Source organism: Martes martes (genome assembly GCF_963455335.1).
Source record: "Martes martes genome assembly, chromosome: 4".
In the NCBI taxonomy this organism is placed as follows: domain Eukaryota; kingdom Metazoa; phylum Chordata; class Mammalia; order Carnivora; family Mustelidae; genus Martes; species Martes martes.
In genome coordinates, this window is record NC_137891.1 from 39,607,313 (window position 1) to 39,617,218 (window position 9,906).

The 9,906-nt window shown below is 44.2% G+C and overlaps 1 protein-coding gene across 4 annotated transcripts in view; it reads right to left on the minus strand.

Moving 5' to 3' along the window:
* CPQ (carboxypeptidase Q) overlaps positions 1 to 9,570 on the minus strand; it is a 465,885-nt gene extending 456,315 nt beyond the window's left edge. For 2 of the 4 annotated variants that reach the window (XM_080803179.1, XM_080803183.1), the window contains exon 1: positions 9,258 to 9,412. The gene's annotated coding sequence lies outside the window, so the exon portion shown is untranslated. Of the gene's footprint in view, positions 1 to 4,920; positions 5,112 to 9,257; positions 9,413 to 9,551 lie in introns of those variants that run through there. The other 2 variants (XM_080803182.1, XM_080803180.1) reach the window with 2 other exon arrangements.
* Between the last annotated feature and the right edge of the window lie 336 nt (positions 9,571 to 9,906).

Here is a 9,906-nt window from a genome sequence, read left to right on the forward strand (position 1 = left end):
AATATATTCCCCAGAAACGGTAAAAAGTCTAGGGAAGCTGGGGTGTTATAAAGCACTAGGAAGAAATTTAAAATACACACACATGCACACAACAAATATATTTCCAGTCTCTTTTCACCCTTACTCAGGGCCTACAGTCAATGGGGACCTAGGAATGAGTATTTTTTAAAATCCTCCCAGGTCATGATGTGCATTCATGATGAGACTGGATACACATATATACAGAATACATGGAGAAATATGGGAGGTGCTACAGGCTGAACTGTGCCCTCCCCACCCCTGCCACCACAATGTGTACATTGAAGTCCTGTTCTAATCCAGTACCCCAGAAAATAACTATATTTGGAGGCAGGGCCTTTAAAGAGATCATTAAGTTAAAATGGGGGCATAAAGGTGGGCCCTGATACAATCTGACTGGTGTCCTTCTAAGAAGAGAAAATTCAGACACACAGATAGACCAGAGATATGTTGAGCAGAAAAAAGCTTTTGTGAGGAAACAGCGAGAAGAAACCATCTGCAAGTCAAGGAGAGGGGCCTGGGAAGAAACCAAACCTGCCAGCACCTTAATCCCAGACCTCCAGCCTCCAGAACCACAAGAAAATAACCTTCTGCTGTTTAAGTCCCGCAGTCTGTGTATTTTGTGATGGCAGCAGCCCTAGCAACCTAACACAGGAAGTGAATGCACCATGAATGCACCCAGAAATATAGTTCATGCCAGATTTTTAAGAATCTTAAATGCCATACTAGGCATTTAGACTTTATTCCATAGGCAATTTCTCCAACCTGAGGCCTTTTGAAAAGGGAAGTAATATGATTCAGCCTATGATCCAACTCTTGAGGCAGCGTGGAGGATAAAGAGGTTTAAAAGATTCTGCCTGGGAAAGGCCAGAGACAATATGGGGTATGACTAGGTCAATGACAGAAAAGATGGTGAGAGGGGGAGACAGAAAAATTTAGGAGCTATAACTGGTAGCCATAAACAGTATTTGCTGACTTATTAATTTTGGAGGATGAGGAAAAGGGTTAACTCCCTTTTGAGCCTGTTCCATACCCTGTATTTCAGACACATCACATTACCTACAATCCCACTGATTGAGGTCCCATTAACCACAGGACAAAACACAGAGAGAGCATATTTGGGGATGTGACTGATGAGTTAAAAACCAGAGAAGAGAAATCAGAGAGAATTCAAGTGTGGAGATGAAGATCTCTTGAGTACAAAGGAGCTCCTTAGAGCCACAGGTTAAGGACAGCATTGCCCTCGCTTCGGATTTCAGCCCCAAAACTTAAGAGCTTGAAAGTCATCACTCCTGCTCCTACACAACAACAAATGAAACTGAACAAACTGAAAACCAACAACTTTCCTGGGACCTAGCAGGGAACTACAGATGCAGAGTGAACCACCACTCTAAAATGCTGAAGAGACAGGTAAAGCCAGAGACAGGTAAAGCCCAGATCTGATCTACTCACCTGGAGCAGAAGCTACTGGAGCCATAAACTGGTAAGGATACTGATATGGTCATTTGGACAGACTGCTGGACACTGAGTCTGGACTACCATGACAGTGAGAAACATGTCAGGCCACCATGCTGGTCAGGTTGAGGGCACAGGGGATTCCAACAATTTTGGATAATCATAAAACAAGTATGACAAAGGAGCAAAGACAGAAGGGAAATTAAGCTACCAACTAATAACTAATAAAACAAATAACAACAGTGGCTGATATTGACTGGGCACTTACCATGTGGCAGGCCTATCCTAAATGTTTACATTTCTTAAGCCTACAACAAGCCTGTAGGAAAATGCATTATTTTTCTATTGCTGCTGTAACAAATTACCATAAATCTGGTGGCCTAAACATCATAAAATTTTAACCTACAGTTCTGTAGGTCAGAAGTCCAACACGGGACCCACCAGGTAAAAATCAAAGTGGTGGGAGGGCTGCATTCCTTTTGGTGGCTCTAGCAGGGGACATTTGTCCTTCCCCAGCTTCATGTGACCACCCACATTCCTTGTCCCATGGCCTCCTTCTGCCATCTTCAAAGCAGACAACATTGCATCTCCCTAGCCAGTCTTCCACAGTCCCATCTCCCTAACTCTCTGACTCTGCTTCTGCCCCTTCTTCCACTGGTAATTGGGCCCACCCAGACTGTCCAAGATGATCTTCCTACTGTCAGGTCAGATAATTAGCGATCTTAATTCCATCTGCAACCTTATTTCTTCTTTGCCACATAATCTATCACATTCACAGGTTCCAGGGAATAGGACATGGACACAGGCAGTTATACTTATTATCTTCATGTTACAAACAAAGAAAATGAGGCATAGAGACCCTATGTAATTGGTCCAAGGTCATACAGGTGTTGGTGGCAGAGCTGAAATTTGAACGCAGGAAACTGACCCATATGCTTAACCATTAAACTCTAGAGAACATGGATGCTACTGAGTGATGTCTTTAAGTGGTACCCTAAAATTTAGACTGAGTAGGTAATGAAATGTCAGAATAGTGCAGACTTCCAGGATTTGCCTTCTGCATCACAAAGAACTTAACTGAGGTTGGTGACTCTCCAACGGCCTCTGGTTTTCTGTAAACTTTAGCTCAGAAAAGCTAATGAAAAGAAAAACCCTATAAAAGGACAGCCAGATGTTTGAGATGGTAAATTTTTCAATATAATACACATGGCATTAATGATTTACAACACTTAATCAAATGTAACAAATGCATCTTCAGATTAGTCATGGATAACACAGACCCAATATATTTTGATCATGGTAACAGAATCTCAAAATGATGTTCTGGGCACAAAAAGGATGAATATATATGAAGATGGAAGATGAGTATGTGAGTGCCTTGACAGCATCTTGAAAGAGAGGATATTTTCTTTTTGTCATTTCAACCTATTTCCAAGCTAACTGAAAACATGGGCTAAACCAGAGGACTGAGGCACTACGCCAGCAAGACTCCAGAATTCACTGCAATCTCCATTTGACTTTTTTCCAACAACCTTTCATAAATGTTCCAAGGAAGAAATGAATTTTCCACAAATAAGAGAATATATGTATATCCATATATAATAAAAATAAGAGAGATATAATGTGTACATATATACATCACACAAATATATATTCACATATAAATAATTATATTATCTTATTAAGTGTGTCATATTATTGTAACTTCTTATATCCCTGCTCATCCTTATGAATTATATTCTTCAACTTAATTAGTTACATTATTCAAATCTTACCATTTGTCTTTTGTGTCTACTTCATTTACCATCTAACAACAGATCTTAAGGCATTCCTTTTTTTTTTTTTTTAAGATTCCATTTATTTATTTGTCAGAGAAAGAGCGCATAAGCAGGGAGAGCAGCAGGCAGAGAAAGAAACAGGCGGAACTCGATCCCAGGACCCTGGGATCACAATCTGGGCTGAAGGCACACATTTAACCTTAACCTTCTAAGCCTCCCAGGCATCCCAACCTTAAGGTATTCCTATAAACTGGTCATCCTCTCACATTTCTGACCATTTCCTTTATATATTCTGAGGATAAGTATCTCTAAATGCTGGCCCATAAAAAGTCACAACTATTCTGTCTTCCTTACAGCTTTTATTTTTTATTAACATAAAAAAACAACCTGGATCTAGTATGATACTCTTTCCTTGGAATTATACCTGATTTCATCTTAATAATGATGTAGAATTCAAGGCCCATAAGAGTCGCTGGTTTCCCTAACTGGGCCCATTCTGTTTACATTTACACTCATGACTGCCTCTTGTGTGTCCCACCATCAGACCAGGGCAGTGCCAGTGCTGGGCAGTTGAGCTTTGCCCTACTCAATGTCCTACTTGTCCATGCTTTGTAAGCAGTAAAGGATTCAACTGCAAATCACTATGTGCAAAGGCCTCTAGTGATTAAGGGATCCAGTTCCAGATCCCCATTTCTTCCATACATGATACTCAAGTTAGAAAGTCTTCAACATATAATACAATCAACGTAGACATAGCGTCCTGCCGATCGATGTGTCTTGCTTTAAGCAAACCCCATATCTGAAAGTCTGGATTTCTCTAGATAATATATTAAGTAGTGATTAATTGTTCACTTTATAAAGGGGTTATTTGCCTCATGGAAGATTTAATCATAAGACATATTGTAGATTCTCCTACTGCAGTGAAAGTATCATTAGATTTCCACAGATATTCTCTCTATACAACCCTTCACGACCACCCCCACAGTATACAGCAGAATTGGTGTTAAAGATGCTTCCTATTACTGCCTCCCTCCTGAGAAATCTTGGCTTTTTGGCCTTCAAATATCATCTGCTTTACTTTTACATGATGTAACATAGTGGGGTGTGTGGGGGGACGCACTACAAAAGGTCAGAGTTTCAAGGCAAAGCAAGGCTCTGATACAATACACAGAACAGTTGAGTGGAATTCAGAAGGCTCGGTGCTCTTGCCAGCCAAGGGAGCCGGGGCAAACTACAGCCTGCTTAATACCCAGATTTGTAGTTTCCAAAAGAAAGGTAATTGTGCCTGGCTGCACCTACTTCTGAAGGTTCATATAACAATCAAATGTAAAAATTCTTCTTAAATATCAGGTGCCATGCTAATATATTCTTTTTTCCAAGCAAGTCTAACGCCACAACACTAAGAGAATGTTCTATCAATCTACCTTTTTCTTTGGTGGCAACTATTTGTCAGAGAACTCATTAAATGTTCAGAGAGTTCCTCCTAATCACTACCCATCTCATTTTATCTGACTCTACCTCTTTTATTCTTCCCTTAGTTCAAAGCCTCCCAACACTTTCTCTGCAAAGTGAGATCAAACCCTTGGCCCAGCAGCTCGGAACAATCTCCTATTTGTCTCTTCCCGACAAGCTCAGTAAGAGAAGAAACCAAAGCGTGTGATATTCTTACCATTAAAGAAGTACCGTTACTTGGAAGGGCCAGCTCAAATTTCTTCTCTATATTCCAAGTCTCCCTATACCTGTGTGAACAGTGATCTGTCCTCCCCGCTACACTCCTGCCGTTTGCTTATCTTTGCTCCTCTGAGCCACTCCTGTCTAGTCGCTCTATTTGGGTTTCTTCTGATGGCTCATAGTAATCCCTTACGCTCTGAGTGTCCAGCTTCTTTTCCTTCCCTGGAACTTACGTAAGAATTGGAGTTCCAACAAACACATGAAATACGATGCAGTGGTCATTAGCCAAGTCCAGTGCATTTTTGTTTTTGTTTATCCTTCTTTTTAAGAGATTTGTCGAATTGATTTTTCTTTTCAGACTGAGGACCCGTGGTAACGTTTGGCAGGTCTCGACTGTACGATGTGGCAGTGCAGCCACAGCCAAGGCTATTTGCCAGGAGTCTCCCCTGGCTGTTCCACAGCTGCCTCCACTCATGGTCTTTCTCCTAAAACCTCCTCATCTTATATAATATATTAGTCTCTTCAGTGGCATCTCCACTCTCCCAGTCAAGCAAATCCCAAACCTCCAAATTATTTTCGCCCTTATTTCCCATATCCAGCCGGTCATTAAATCCCACCTTCTCTACTACCTGAATATCCTTCAAACCTGTGTTAGTTTAGACCCTTGCCCTATTTCATAGCAATGGCATCCTCATGGTCTTCTGGCTTCCCGGCTTTCCATCTCCAGGTCCTCCAAAGCATTATTGCTGGAGCTATTCTTTAAAGAAAATCTAATCATAAAACTCCTCTGATAAAAATTCTGCTTGGAAAAAACTCTGAATCAGATGATCCATGCTGTGAAAAAGTCAAGATAACATGGCCCCACTCTCACAAGACCTCTCTACTCTGGCCACATAGAACTCCCATCTCTCCTCTGGGAGGACCACACTCATACTCGCTGCCTCCTATTCCTTACCAACGTGGTTCCCTCTGCTTGGAATGAATGTCCTTTCCCCTCCTCTTGGCCCTCAGCCTTCAAAATCAAGTTCAAAACTCACCTGCCCTCTGAAGTCTTCCCCAGCTCTAACCATATGTCTTTGTTAGGAGAATGAATGCCCCCCACTGTAACATCACCCTGTGATGTAATTATCTGTGGAATGGTCACTTTGCTAATTAAACTCAGTATGTCATTCATCTTAATCTGGCACATAGTACACACTCAATAAATGGCCACTGAAATTAACATGTGCTAAATAAAATAATAACTAAAGAAAAATTCCAGAGACCTAGAAGCACGCGGGTCCTACTTCTTGGCTGCATTAAAGAAACAGGGCCCAGGAATAAAGAGAAAGGACTAATAATCTAACTGAATCAAACACATGAATGGGTTGTTTGTTTTTAAAAGCTAAGTGGTTTAGGGAGGGTAAGGGGAGAAGAAAGCACGTTTTAAAGCTCTAGCTCCAGGGCAAGTAATAAAAATTGTTGCTTTAATGTTTTTTTCATAATATTGTGAGCAATGGGAAGGTCTATTCTATCACACCAGCCTTCGGGGCAGAAAGTTTCAGCCTCCTGAGCTAAATCAAACTGGCATCTTCTCTCAGTTTTTCAAGCAGCCACGATAGGTCTCTGCCTTCCATGAAGCTAAACTTGACTGACAAAGACGGAACAAAACAATTTCCCACTTGTTTTACGGGCCCTTCTTTTCCTCCTTTGCTCTCGTCAATTACTTATAAGGGTGCTACATTCTTGTCCCTGGATTACAGGGATATAGTCATTGTACTTTTTCTGTAATAGGAGTTGTTCTTATAAAGGAGGCTGGGATGCAAAGCCTTAACAAGGACACAAAGCTAGCCCAGGAAGTAATAATCTCTGTACTCACAGTCGAAAACTCTTAAGCTGATGCTAGCTCTTGATGTCACCCATTTTATTCTCCCTAAATTGGTTAAATCTGAACATGTTTAAAACTAGGATGCATGAGCATTTAGGTCAAAGTATGAGGCTACCAGAGTCCCAACGGAATTCAGTAATTTTCAAAATGATATAACAACCAATTCCCTATAATTCAGTCTTAATCATTCCACCCCTAAGCTCCCATCCCAAATTCATTTACCCACAATGCCCCAGACTTATGTATACATATCCCGAACATACAGAGACCTCATTCTCTAACATCACACAGACTCTCCTAGCAGAGATTGCCTATGCTTCTTGCAGAAACCGTGCCTCCAACTGTCTATATTTTGAGTACTTGACTTTCCCATTTTCCAAGCAGTTTCTCGTTAGGAAGGTTGAATGGGGATGGCAATGGTACCTAGCTCTTCGGTTTATAGTAAGGATTAAATGGGGCAATATAAGTAAAAAGATTAAATATAACAGTGCTTGCTGCATGGTCAGTGCCCCATAAATATCAACTTTTGTTACAGTCCATGCCTGAACAACACATGACCTCATAAATGGCTCTTTGGGAAAACAAGAAAGTTGGTCTTTTTCACCAAGTACCACTTTTGGCCCCACTTCTCCCAACAGACTTGAAATAACTGAAGTAGGTAACATTAATTTTATTTTACTTAACACGTTTGGGACTTTGTGTTTGTTAAATGTAGCATGCAAAAAATATTTTCATATGTTTGTAAAATGACTTTTTAAGTGCCATAAAAAAAATCTCCAAGGCCCTTCCAGCTCCAAAATGTTGTGATCTATAATAACTAATTTCAAATGCATGCAAATTAATAGTGATACAATTCCCCAGATACACTGGAGATATATGGCACTGTCAGGCTGGGCTGCTAGACCCATACCCAGGAGCCTCCGGCAATGCGGAGGAAAATCTTGCCTTTCCTTCTCCCTACCAGCCCGGAGTCTATTATTCTCTTCTTGAGCTCCCAGATTCTTTTTCAGCAGATGTGGAGAAGAATAAGGAATGAGCTGTAATTTGCAGAGAAGAAAGTAGGGCCAAGATGCTACAGAATCCCAAACAGGCTGAAGTGAGCTGAAATCCATGAAGTCATAGAATATATCTCACCTTTAACCGCTGATGAAAGAGAATCCTAGAAATCTAATTCAGGAAGGGACCCCGCCAACTCTCCCTGATCTTGGGAGATTAAGAAACTGAGACCTAAAAAGATCAAATGCCAAGTCCAAAGTCATCTGGCTTTTCTGGAACTCAAGTCTGGGAACCTGCAGAGCTGATGTGGTGACCAATAGTATTAAAGCGGTCTCAGCCTATGTTACATCTGCATCTGCATGGGTAAAAGTCATTTTCCTCTCCGGGCTACATTCAGCTTGCTTCAGTCACTCACAAATCAGCTAGTACCTATCTCAAAAAAACAAACAAGTTTCTTCCCAAACTTGAATTCAAGAGAAATGTCTGATTTGACAACCAAGTTACTAAAAGCCGAGTCATGTATTTTTACCTTTAGATTTTACCCTTATCTTTCAGGAATACAGTAAGTACTATTAATACAGTAAATACTATTATAGTGACAATGATTCTTCAAAAGTCCGCAGCAGAAAACAAAACACAAGCAAGAAAAAGCCTAGGCATATTTCAATCAACACATTTACAAAAATCTACCCAAACTGGAAATATGAGGGGGCGCTTCTGGTGCTTATTTTCTTTAAAAACAGCAAAAAATAAAGCTCCTTGGAAGTGAATGGCTCGGTTTACATGAGTGCAATACTAGCACAACTTTTTGGAAACCCATCCAGCTGTAAGCCTGTGTCTCACTGCCTCTACTCTGCATTTGCCTTCCTTCGTGGGCACTCACTCACTTACTCAAGGAAATTCTATCCTGGGCATGGGCTCATCCCTTCAGTTGCTTAGGGCGTACCACCGAGTCCCTCCCCAGCCAGACAGGTTCTGCCTTCCTGAAACCCGGGAGTCTGAGCAGAGCTTAGGCGTGCACCCCAAAAGCGAAAGCACAAGGTAAAGGCGGAGAAACACTTCAGAAGAGCTCGGATAAAGCGGGCCCGGAGGCCTAGGGGAACCGGGAGCCCGTTCCAGGTGGGGGGAGGCCAGCCCCGCAGCCTGGGACTGGGCCCCGACGCGTAGGGCGGGGTGTAGCCGCTCCCGCCCAGCCACGGCCGCCCTGGCGGCCCTTCCGTCGCGTCCTCCTCCCTGCCGACGCCGGCGCTCGGTTTCCCGTTTCTGGGCCCGGTCCTCCCTCGTCACGGAAGCCGCACGGCCCGCCCGTCTCCCGTGGCGTCCCAGCCCCCGCGCCCCCCTCCCAGTCGCTCCCACGCAGGAGCGACTTAAAAAGCCATCCCTGCGGCCCGCAGCCGCTCAGCCCGCCCGCGGGAAGAGCCCGGGCCTCGACCCCGCCGCGAGCGGGCGCGGGGGGCCTGCGGCGAACGCACCTGTAGGGCCCCTCGGGGGCGGCGGCGGCGGTACCCCGGTACTCCGGGCCAGACTCGCGGCCCCGCTTTCAGGTGGCGGTGGCCACACTCCTGATGCGCCCGCCGGGAGCCCTCCGCGCCGTCTGGTGACTGTGGCCCTGCCCCCACTGCGCCGCGGCGCCCAGGCCAGGCGGGGCGGGCGGGAGGGGCTGGGGGGCAAGGGGGCCGGGGCTACAGGGGACTGCGGCGTTGGGGGGGGGGTGTCACGGGGGCTCGCTAGGGGGCCTCTGGGGCTCAGGTGACTGGAGGGCTCACCTTAGTTCTGGCGCCCGTCGGAAGATTGGGTTACTGGCTGGGCCCTCGGCCCTTGGCCCTTGCTTGTTTACGGAGGGATGCGGGAGACTCAGGAGAGTGTTTCTCAAAGTGTGTAGCCTCAGGTAAGGGGAAGCACTTGGCAGAGGTGACCTGTGCTTGAACGAGTGGCTGTGCAGGTAGGGGAAGGACCGGGCAGTGAGGCTGAAAGGAGAACCTCACAGGTTAGGGCCTGTCTCTGAGCCTGGCAAACGGAAGTCTGGAAACCCCATGCTTCGAGGCCAGACGCTGGTTATTAAACCGTTATTTATTCTCCGGAGGCCTGGGTGGCTCGGTTGTTAAGCACCTGCCTTTGGCT